General features: G+C 40.1%; 1 long non-coding RNA gene across 1 annotated transcript in view; it reads left to right on the top strand.

Moving 5' to 3' along the window:
- The window catches only part of LOC144057484 (uncharacterized), a 196,315-nt gene extending 190,737 nt beyond the window's left edge, over positions 1-5,578 (top strand). Inside the window, exon 7 of the long non-coding RNA XR_013295263.1 lies at positions 5,021-5,578. This is a non-coding gene — a long non-coding RNA (uncharacterized LOC144057484). The remainder of the gene's footprint in view (positions 1-5,020) is intronic.
- The last annotated feature ends 6,812 nt before the right edge of the window (positions 5,579-12,390 follow it).

Raw genomic sequence — 12,390 nt, 5'->3', positions numbered from 1 at the left:
GGTTAAATTTTAAATCTTGATTATGTACGTTGCTTTGTGACAAATGTTTTTTAAAGTGCTCTTAAAATAAATTTCATTTGATCCAAATAATCTGTATCAGTCTGAATTTCCATTTTCAACTGGCAATTGAAAATCAAAAAAGAAATAAGTACTACTAATACTAGTAAGTATTTTATGTAATCTAACAAATAAGTTTAAAAAAAGGTTCAAAAATACAAAACAGAACACTGGACTGTATTTAATTGGTTGACCAAGAGAGCCATATTATAACATGGACAATTATATAGGTTTATAGCAATAAAACATGGAAGGCGGAAGACATGACAATTGCTTTTACCAACGTCATCCATAAAGTGGCAGTCGTGGAACTTGTAGAAGCAATATCTACCAACAAAGATAATAAATTAAAAAAATACTGTTGCGATTTTTATTGATCTAAAAAAACAAAAACAAGTTTAATTATGACAACAATTTCATTAAATCATTCTTTTTTTGTTGTTTATATTAATAAGTAGTCAAAAAATAAGCAAATGTTCTAATTGGACTTGTACTGTATCCGGTAGGATGCCACTTGTATCTGGAGTTGGACGTTAAAATTCACATCCGCTTTTCTCTACATGCCAAGAAATAAAGACTTGTTTGAGTTTGAATTTTAAAAAAAAAAAAGAAGAGTTGTTTGGCATTTTTTTCCAACTGGTGACGAAATTAATGTCTTCCCTGAAGTGGATTTATCAACTTTTTTTTTAACCTTTCGTCAACATTTGCGTCAAAATGTGTTGCTTTCACTGCATCCTTGTCCCGTCCACCCCCTTTTTTAAAGGTTAATAATTCCTATTTTTGATCATCCTCACTGCCTCAGGCCAGATTTGAATCCTTATCCAGACTTTGATTCACTGTCCGGTTTTAATAATGCAGGCATGTTCATGGGTGGTTGCCCCCCTTACCTCAGGGTGTCCGTCTCGCCGCCCCCCCACTAAACCCCTCCTGAAGAAGCCCATTTTCTCCAGATAAAAACAATCCGGGACACACAGGAAATGCTTACTGTGAGATGAGATGGGATGGGCTGTAGTTGTAGTTGTGGTAGAGGAAGAGGGGGGGGGGGGGCATTAAAAGAAAATGTGGTGAGAAAAAGTTTCTTTTCTTGACAAAAGAGCATTTTAAACACACTAAAGTTTCCAAATTGAGTTTCGAATTTACAGCTTCTTTAATCTTGTTGCATGGGAAACCATTTCCTCCCCTCGTGTACTCCCGCCTCCACTTTTCCTGCTGCTTAAACTGTGAGACGAGCCCAGCCACGAAAACATACTGACGGCGTCATCAAACATTAATTAGCCCCCCCTCCCCATTCCATGAGATTCCCCTTAAAAACATGTCAAATGATTTTGAGAGGTAGTGACATGTTTGAAGGTGAGCAGCGATATGATTAGCATCTTCAGCGTCTGATAGGTGCCACAAAAATAGTAATAACAATATTTGAGGGCGGGGCTGTTTGCCACACAACAATTTTCAATTAACACTTTGTGATTAGCTTCCTTTTTTTTTTTGTCACTTTTCACTGTGACACACATCCTCTGCCGCTTTGTTTCTTTAAACTGGGCCATGAAATCAGTGTGAATTTGCATATTTTCTGTGATAATTGCAAAGCTGCCAGATAGTTGTGCTCTAATTGCAGACTAATCAGTGCAAAATCACCAAGTTCAAGCCGAATTTATCAGGAATTGTGCCTGTTAAATGACCATGAAACCTAACGCTCACCGGCGTTGGACGCCTTAAGAGGACTGCCAGTTGTTATCACTGATGTGACAGCGCCACATGTTCTGCAAAGTGGAGATTCCATCAAAAGCAATTCTTCCAAGTTTGTGACTTCTTTGAGTTTAGAGAGGGACTCATTAGTCATATACATATTTTAGTAGGAGTTGACCTCTCCCCAATGCTGCCTGCCCTCTTCCTCACCACCGTCATCCTCCTTGAGCCGCCAGTAATTGAAATAAATTATAAGCGCATTATCTGTGCTTAGTTAGCGGCGCGTCCCTCCTTGTCAGGAAATGCTTGGATTCAATTATGACTTGAGCAAGAAAAAACAAGTGAACAATGTTTTTCCATCCTCCCAACTTGTTTCTGACGCCATGTTCTCATTCTCATGAGGTCACACTACCTGACAAAGGTCTAGAGGCAACTATGTTGCTACTGCACTTTGTCCTAATTGCCCCCCCCTGACTACGGTTATCTGACGCCAGTAAACAGTACCCTGGTTTCACACTGCGTTTGTTTAGAGAGACACTTCTCGTCATCCCAAAACAAACTCGTGGAGCTTGAGACTGTGCAGGAGCGCCACTGCTTTGTTGCAGGACCGAGCGGGCGGCGGCTGCGTTTTTAAGAGCGTTCTCTGGCGACCGCTGTGACACTGCCATTCCCATGCCCCGTCGAATTCTTTCCTCAGATCCCAGGCATTTAAGCAGCTCCCTCCCTCCCCAGCGCCGCTTAGGATGCAGCCAAGTCCACTGACCTGTGTGGGAGTGGATATTTTGGAAGACGGCCCTGGCTAGTTCACGAACTATTCCTGTCCTAGTACGTTCATTAGCCCGGCCTCAGGAGTTGCAGTGTTTACGTGCTCTTATCATTCCTCGCTGCCGGGGCGCTGTAAGAGATTCATGGACGCAACGCATGCAACATGCGTGTCTTCATGTTCACTGACTTCACCACATCAGCTAGTGGACTGTTGTTCTTTTTGCCAGAGGTCATAGCAGTGGAATGGAGTCATTATTTACTGTTGATCCAGTGGCGGGAACTTTTCCAAGCCGGGGCTTCGGGATTTTCACATTACAGCCCAACAGAGGAAATAATGACCTGTAGGTGCTCAGCTGTGGGAAGGAAATTGGTGTTTCTTTTTTTATTATTATTATACTCCAAAGCTGTCGTGCTCTCCAGCAGCATTGCCTCAAACCAAGACCCCCACCCCCCATCTTCAGCAGCAATCACCCCCTTCCCCTCCCCTTTCTGTATCCCACGCTGCAGCTCTGTTACATCACTTTTTTTCTGGAATTTTTCCTCACCTTTAAGTGGCCTTGTTTCCACTGTGGAGACGTGTAAACATTCCAAAGATTTCCAATGATGGAGATCAGGTCCCCTGATTGCCAACCAGCCTCAATGGTGTTAGTGACATTGAAAGTCAAATATTATCAGCTGAACTTTGTTGACGTCAGAATTCTTTGACTTCGCGCCATGGTGGCATAAACATAAATACTTTTTAAAAAATGGACGTAAACATGATCTTTTATTTACTTGAAGCATCCTTTGTATTTTATCACAGCGGTGTTCGGAGGACAGGGAATTTTCCGTTGGACTTTGTAGCTATTTGGACACTCCATTTGATCAGCTCACTTGGGAAATAGGATGGACCACGTCACATCCCAACATTGTGTGTTCATAACTGTTTATGGAAGGAGCAAGGAGGATATTTTTTTTCTTTTGGTGTCAAGTGTTGTTTTACAAACATTAAATCCCTTTTGCCCGTTTTGTGTGTGCAAGTGTGTGTGTCACATCAAAAGTGTACAAAAGTTAGCTGAGGTTGTAAGTTGCGCCGTCTAGCGTCCGTTGCCGGATTCCGAGTGAAGAAGAAATGGCTTTTGCGAATGATGAGGGCCCAAGGCAGCTCATCAACGTATTACCAGTGTCACAGCCAGTTAAATAAACTTTTCCTCTGCTGCCTTTGAATGGCGTCCTGCGAGACTGCTGAAATATTCAGCATATTCCAGTTACCTGCTGTTCCACTAGGTAGGAAGCGGGAACAAGGAGAAAGTTAGTCTTTCATGTGTTTCTGATGGACTGTCACTCTCTGAGTGACACAAATATTCTTCTCTGGGGGCTCACGCCGAACATGACTTTTCATCGCTGCTAATCAAAATGAATAAACATGCATAATTGTGCAGAGCGGGAAGAAGTTGAGAAAATTCATAGAGAATTTTCAATGCTCCATGAAGTATTAAAACACAGCTTGGCCTCATTTTCTTTGCTACCTAACCGTTTTCCCCACCTTGCTTTTCGACCGATTGCACCAGTGCATCACGTGCACTCGCAAACCATTAGGAGCAAATATTTGTTTTCCCACATTGGCGCACTTCTGCCTACTTTGATATTCCCTTTGATTCGCATTCCCTCCCCTTTAAGACGTGTGGAACTTTAAGAAATATGCCAGTTTGATGTGATTTTTCCCGCCTTTGTACATCACATGCAAACATGAAGAAAAGTACGTTCGCAGACAAGCAACAGATTGACATGTTTTTTTATTTTGACAGCGCTCGCCCTCCCCGGCCCGGCTTTGTGATCATAAATAGTGCATGCTGCTTATTACAGTCAATGCCTCGCTTGCCGATGTTGGCAGACAATTTGCCAGTACACATGTGAGACATTATTAGCGTTTCCCTTTCATCCCTCGCTGTCTCCTCTCCCGGTCCTGTGCCATTGCTGCAAAGCACTCTGGGATAGCTTGTACCCCCCGATTCTGCACGCCACTCGTCACGCCACTAAATTTGATGGGAAAAGCGCATAATGTGCCTCCTCTTCGATTAAATCTAATGTGATTAAGCGGTGAAGACGCAGGAGTTTGCGCGAGCGCACAAAAGACGGCATGATGACAGAATTTCAGTGTGTTTCGTGTCTCTCAGAGGAAAGAAAGACGTTTCTTGTGCTGCTGCATGCAGTAACATCTGGCTCCAATTACCCAATGTGAGCTGCTGCAGCATAGCAAGAGGAAACTCAAAGGATTTCCTCTCTTAAAATGCACATTATCCTCTAATTCCTACCTAAATTAGCACTTAAGTGAGGACTGTGTTTCAGTCGGGTCTACGTCTACGCGCAGGATGCAGCTCCTTGATCGAGGTCAACACCGGTAGAGAAGATCAGTGGTGTGGTCGCACCTCACCTCCTTTTGCATGGCACCCTGTCAAGATGGCGAAGGAAGTGAAGGCGAGGGACATAATGGCTGACGCCCCCCCACTAAAAGGATGTGTTTTTTTTTCAGGAGGTGGAGATGCTGCGAGGCCCCGCGATCCCCTGGGATAGATTTGCAAGTAAAGATAGTAGCATTCACCTCTCCCTGACACTGCCACCGGGGGCCCGGGGCAAGCTGTCAGCCTGCGGCCAAGTCAAGTACAAGCCCAATAACCGAGCGCTGTCCCCAACCTCCAAACAAAACTGCGTCTCACAGAGAAAGTGGAGATGCAGGCAGAGAGGTAATTTGACGCCAGGTTCTCTCTGGAGGCTGAGCTGCGAGCGCTGATGTCACCGGGTCAAAGCTTTCGCAGTCCATGAAAAGGAGGTTGATGGCAGCTCGCTTCACTTCACTCACAGCTTTGGACAGCAGACGGTTGTAATTTGTGGTGTTGTGAAGAACATTTTCAGTTAAATCATCAAAATCCATCATAATCTACTCCCTAATATCCTTGCGTTTTGTCTAAAAGTCAGTGAAAACATTTCAAGAAAAAACAACTTTAATTTGACATGAAAACATCAACGCGATGCACACAGGAAACAGAAATGTGTTCCAAATGTGATATCAAGAACTAAGGCGTACAGGAAGTGTCCCAAGGAGAGAAGATTATTGCAATGTATGTGAACTTGTGTGAGCCTTGTTTCATTGGCACTGCAAAATAAAAAATAAAAAAGGAGCTTACAGGCCCTTCTGTGGTCTTTGGGGGTAATTTAGCACAAACACAGTGAAGAAAAGATATTATTTGTGACGTTAACATCCATCAAACACTGAGGGGAATGTCCAGTTGGTGGCTCCAGCAGGCTTAGAAAAGCCTTTTGTTCAAACACCTTTAATAATTAAACACCTACTCAGCCCCTCTGGCTGCACAAGATTGAATACTTTTTCAGGGAGAAAAAAAGAAAATCTCTTGTAACCTGGCAAGCTTGCACCTAATGCCTTTTCCTTGAGTTTATAACAAAAACCCTTGACTTTTCTGTAAGCAGACGGGTGCAGTCCAACATTAATGGAACTTCTCTTCTTTTTGATTGCAATAGTACAGTTGGGATGTTTATTTGATTGTTTTCAATAGACACACCAGAACAAGGTTTTCATGAGGATTAAACATAACTTGTATGGGTTGTTAAAAATAATAAGTCCTGTAGTCTCACCCAACAGTGTCATCCAGCTTTATTAGCTTGCATCATCATCATGTATCACTAGGAATCTATGATTGCGTGGTTACTTCTTCAGTCTGCATCTGTGGATTTTACCAAGAAAGGTTTATGGGCAAAATAAGCGCTTTGTCTGTGACTACGTTCACATACAGGCAATAACACTTTTAAAACCCGAATATTGGCAATATTAGTGTTTTGAAAGGCCATTTAAACACGAGCAATAACCCGAATATGATCTTAATTGGGTTTTTAAAAACCCGAATAAAACCGCTGGGTACCCCTTTCATAACTGGAATACTGGTTCATACAAACCCAATTGGAATACCTTGAATGAACGGGGCATTGCTTTTCGTTGTTCACAACTTTTTCTTCATCTCCTTTTCCTCTTCTTCGCTCATTTGTACTCGCAAGGAATCTTGGTCTTTGTAGTAACGACTTGTATGTGCAGCGCCGTCCTACACGGGGGTCCAGAGTACCCACAACAATAAAGAAGAAAAAACTTATAGACGAAGAATAGATGGACGGTTGGATGTATGTGAATGTGTTCGTGCCAATAAAAGTCTTTATTATCACCCTGCTGCACTTAAGTTGCATTTGCAATAAAATAACACAAATAATGACCCACAGTCGATAATATTTGATGTATCAGGTTTGTGTAGCTTCCCACCCTTTCAGGGCCTCCCTCTGGTCCCTTGGGGCCCAATAATGGCTGAAGCACTTCTGCTGAGAACAAGCACCTGAGAGAGAACAGCTGTCTTGTAAAAGGTCACTCTCCCACTGTTCCTTGGTCTCGTTCGACATTTCCGGCCTCAGCAGCCGCCCACCCCCGCGGCCCCCGGTTCCCCCACCGCCAGGCCCCCTCAACCGCCCCCGCACCCCCAAACAATTTTCTCACACACACTCCCAATGTGTTGCACCTCAAGGATTCTTGGCAGAGTTAGGACACCTTGTAATCTCATGCATGCGTGGGTGGACCAATGCACTGTGGCCCACTTTATAAAACTTCCCTCTGAGTGGATATGTACGAGCCTCTCGAGGTGTTTATTTTCCCCAATGTCGTGTAGCGGCTATCATCGATGTGCACGTGGGCCAACATACACACACACACACACGCACACACAAGCATGCCTTAACTGCTTTAAAAAAAATAAACAAATTGGTCAAGTTTTTTTTTTAACACAAGTTGCCCAACCAAAAGATACTTCAAACAAGAACACAGTAGAAACCTTGCTTTCTTATTTATACGCTATTATTTGTTTGTCATGACACCAACAACTAAACCGGGGGTGTCCAAAATACGGCGCCCTACGGCATAATCTAAACATTACAATTAGCATTATATTATATTATATATTATATATTTTTCAAACTGAGTCTGAGGGGGTGGAGTCGGGGTGCAACGTGAAAACTGTGGGTGTTGAATAAGTTTGTGACATCCACATCTCCCACAAAGATGTGAAAACGAATACGACTACCGCAAAATAAATAAAAAGAGAAATTGGTTTTGTATGGATCTTTTTGAGGTATGCAAAGACGCAAGAAAACATTTTACAACTAAAAGAGCAACATGTCTATTGATATCGGTTGTATAAATTTTCAGCTTCAGAAGCAGAAGCTCCACTTTCTGCTCTGTGTTAACTAGATAATAATAATAATAATAATAATGTAAGGATATCCAAACATCACGATATGATATTATCACGATATGCACGATATTGCAATATGATAACCATCACAATATTGTGGGGAGGTTGGCAATATTAAAAAAGTCTCAATATTGTAAAAAAGAAAAAAAAAAGAGCTCATACAAAAAAAAAAAACACAATGTTGTGCTTTTGTACATAACAGCAATGCATATAAACAACCTGCAATAACAACTCTCATAGCACTTAATATTGAGGCACTTACTTGCTGAAGCATGCACATATTGAGTTCCTCCACATATTGACTTGGTTCACAAACATATTACATTCCCCTTCATCCGACCATTAGCGTCTAAACATAGAAGGGCCAAAACATGCCTTGAAGAAATTGAAACTGCATTGAAAAAACTAGCCTCCAGAGGGTGTTAGAACTGCACAAATGGAAATAAACCTGACTTTTTTAACAGATGTGGTGACGACGATATTGTGGCAGTTTTACTACCGCTATCACAATATTGCCGTTATCGTTACATCCCTAGTGTCAACGTACAATTTGTCGACATTAACAATCCTCAACTGTTTTAAAATTTGCCTTCTCACTGCAGATTGCTCTTGTTTAGATTCTGAAGATGGACATTCGCTCAGTGCAGAAGCAGATCAGGACAGAGTGCCATGAAACACCCCAAACTGAAAATGTAAAAATCCTAAAAGATTTGCCTTATCACGTTACACTTTTTAAAAAATAACTATAATATAAACAATATTTAATTGATTGTTGGAGTGGTGTGTGTTTAATTCAAAATGTCTTTTTTAAATGTAATACTGTATACTCATCATCTCTCAAAGGGAAATTCAACTTGCACTCTATATTTTGCGTTGCAAGCTACTAATTAAATAAAAATAAACAATTTCAAAGTGGCCATTGCATAATTCCACCTTTCTGTATTCGGCCTTTGGGGAAAGAAGTTTGGTCATCCCTTAACTAAACAAACACTAGCGCCAATGCCTCTTAGACCTGCGTGCATGCAACAGTGAACACAGACACTAATACTGTATGTCATGGACAGCGTGGCGGGGGTTGGGCCTTTCACGTCATTTGCATATTTATATTTAACAGCCGGAATAAAGTGGGATTTACCACAATTTCCTCAAGGTGATTCCTTCAATCTCAGGGAGGACATTTTGGGGCGTTACTAGTCTCCTTTGGGTGGATTGTGTGGGCGTGTGATCTTAGTATATCTGTCAAGGTAAAGCCTCCTAGCAGTAACAAATGCAATAGTGTAGGATAAACTAGCATGCATACAGATGGATATACTCAAGGGTCATAGAATAAGGTATTTCCTATCTGCCTTGAAGAAAAGAGCTGTATCAGAAATGCTGCCATTACACAGATAATAGTGTTTAATCTTTTGACTCATAGGCTCAATTTCAGAAACAAAGCTTAGTGTAAAATGGTAGTCACTTGGTAATGTTGTGTTTACATCGTGTTCCCTGCAGCCACAGCAAACCCATTTTGCCTGAAACATAGCGTGCCATGGAATTCCGGCCATTTTTTCTTCCGTATTCAAAGCTTGCAAAATTTTCCGAGTCAACCACTAAGCTGCAAAGAGTGTACCGGTACTGGGAAATGTCATGTTGGTAAAACAGGTCATTTTTGATATGATGTCAATCACAAACATAATGTAATTGTTAAGACATAACACATTTGATCACGCAAGACTAGAATATGGGAGATGACGCTAGCAACTAGTCAGACAAAGACAGGAGCCATTGTTTCAGACTTTAAATCCGAAAGGTCAAAGGTTAGTGCTCAAATTGACTCAAGTGAGAAATCTTGGTGGGATTATTAACTCAGAGCAGAATTTTAAAAAAGATGTCAGCATATTACTACCTGAAGAACATCTTGAACAAACATTTTTTACTCAGTCATCCGTATATGTCTACAAGCTATCATTTCTAACTGGCATGTCACTCAAACAATTGGTCACAGTGGATGATTATACGTTCCTTCTTATTCTATCTACCGTCATATTTAAAAAATAATACTGTACTCACAAAATGCCACAGAAGCCAATGGAAGAAGCAAAACACACATGCTAAGACCATGCTTTGCTGATAAAATTCCATGAACTTTTTTTCAGGTTACAACAATAGAAAGCACAACCTTAGGTCTAAGGTGCCGCTGTATAAATAAAAGCTCTCAGTCGCTAACCAATCGCGAGGCACATATGCACAAACAACCATTTATACTCACATTCTCACCTATAGACAATAACATGAATAATTAAATGTATACTACTCTGATGGAGGTAGATAAAACTGAATATTATTATCATCTTTGTAATGACAAAATACAGATCATTTAATGTGATGTAACTCATTAAGACTGCAGAAAATTTGATGGTGTGCGAACACAAGATATGCAAATCTGTCGCACATAATAATATGCTGTGCCTGCAGCTTTATTGTTCATTTTTCTTTTTCACAACCATGCGATATATACTATTTAGTTATATGGAAACATATTCTTTTCATGCTTGTAAAAAAAAAAGGCTCAGTATTACATAATTATGTGCAAAAATATTTTTAAATAAACTTTTTTTCCCCAACATACCATGTTGTTATTGTAAGCTGTTCAAAGATTTCCTTTTTAAATAAATGTAATGAAGTATTTTTCTCCCAAAATGTTTTACGATTGCTTAAGCAGGACATACAAAACAGGGCTCGGATTTTAAAAACACTACACAAAATTAGCACCCCCATGCATATAAGAGATGCAGAACATCTCACATGCTGTGCAAAATGAATCAATCTTGTCAAAACTCTGTTACACACTGCAATGTTTTACTTCATCCACTTTTAGAAGTTACAGTTAGCAAAGTACACAAAGAAAGTACAAATACACAATATGGTAAATTAGTCAAACACAAGATCAATGCTACACAGTACACACTATTGGCAATAGGATTCATTTGTCTTCATATAACTAAAATCAGTCAAGATAGACAATCACAACGAAATGTCTCCCAACACTGTAAACCCAATCGACAAATAAAAATACTGTACTCCCAGTACAGGTTAAATTCACTGTAAAAAAAAAAGAAAAGAAAAAATAACAAATTAAATACAAAAATTGACAAGTCCCAGAGAGCCGTAGTCCGATGTGTTTTAGACGTCTCTCTCCTCCAACATAGGCGAGGATCCTTATCAGGCTTTTTTTCCAGAGCTTGCTGATAAATTGATCATTTGAATCACCTGTGTTGGAGGATGGAGACATCTAAAACACGCAAGACTGCAAATCTCTAGGACCAGGGTTGCCCTACCCCTGGCCTAGTTAGATTTGACCAACAAATTTCATCAACATCGTAGGCAATCCTCTCGTTGGATTATCATTATTATTATTATTATTATTATTATTATTTAAAAAAAAAATATATATATATATATTTTATATATATATATTTTTTTTTACAGTTTTGTACGGTCGCTTACACACAAAAATGAAAATGTTCACACAATTGCCGATGTTTACACACGAGGAGCAAAATACTTGTCCAGAGTTGCACAACACTAGGCACAGACTCAGCTTCACACTTTTTGCAAAACATTACACACAGTGATTTGCACATGCACGCTACACACCTCTACACACATTTTCATACCTTGGACACGGACAAGGATTGTGAGGTTACTTCCTAGTCATTACAAAGCACTGACTTGTCAATGACCACACCAATAAACACGTTGCATAATCACATCCACTAAGTGTGGAAGCACGCTTGTGCTTAATTGGAAATACATCGTGCAGTCTTTTTTATATGTCTACAGATTGCTATTTGTCTAATGGTAGTAAGAAAAACTATTTTGTTCAGATTTTTTATTTTTAGTGTTATGCTACTGGAACTGTGTATGGTAAGAAATACATATTTTCAGGCTGTAATTTGTGTAGTTTGTAGTCCTTTTGCAAAAGGTTCCATGTCAAAGAGTCAGAGAAGACCAAAGCTTTTTTTCCCCCCAAACTCAGTGCGGGCAAATGGAACCGTTAGCGACAAAATGTCATTTGAACGCAAACTGTAAGAAGTAACACTTCTCTGTGTGATAAAGTTGCAAATGTGTAAAGGACAGTAGTGCTTTGTAGATAAAGATGTACCAGTGAGCCAACCTCTTGGTAGCCAATGGAGGCCATCCCACTCAAGAGCACAGTTCACAATGATGGGTCCAGGCCCTACATTTACTTATAAACCTCGGAAGCACGGAACACCAAATCAATCTTTGTCCGACATTGAGCTGAAATATTCATCTAAAACTAGTCTCCATAATCTAAGATGGATACAAAAAAAATGCTGTGTGACAAGTCATTTTTTAACCTTACATGAAAGACAAAATGTATTTTTCAAAAAAACTGTTTGTGGGTTTGTCAATATCTTTTGTCATCTAAATTACCCTTACATAAAAAAAATGTAGTCCCTAAAATATTTTTTTTTTTTTTTTTTTTTTTTTTACAAATGTGTTTTATATTGGTCACAGCGGTGTTTAACTGACTGCAATAGTGTCTCATGATTTGAGACTGTGTTCATGAGATGACAACAAAACAACATTTTTG

Source organism: Vanacampus margaritifer, chromosome 1 (genome assembly GCF_051991255.1).
Source record: "Vanacampus margaritifer isolate UIUO_Vmar chromosome 1, RoL_Vmar_1.0, whole genome shotgun sequence".
NCBI classification, from domain to species: domain Eukaryota; kingdom Metazoa; phylum Chordata; class Actinopteri; order Syngnathiformes; family Syngnathidae; genus Vanacampus; species Vanacampus margaritifer.
This window is presented reverse-complemented; position numbering and strand designations above follow the sequence as displayed.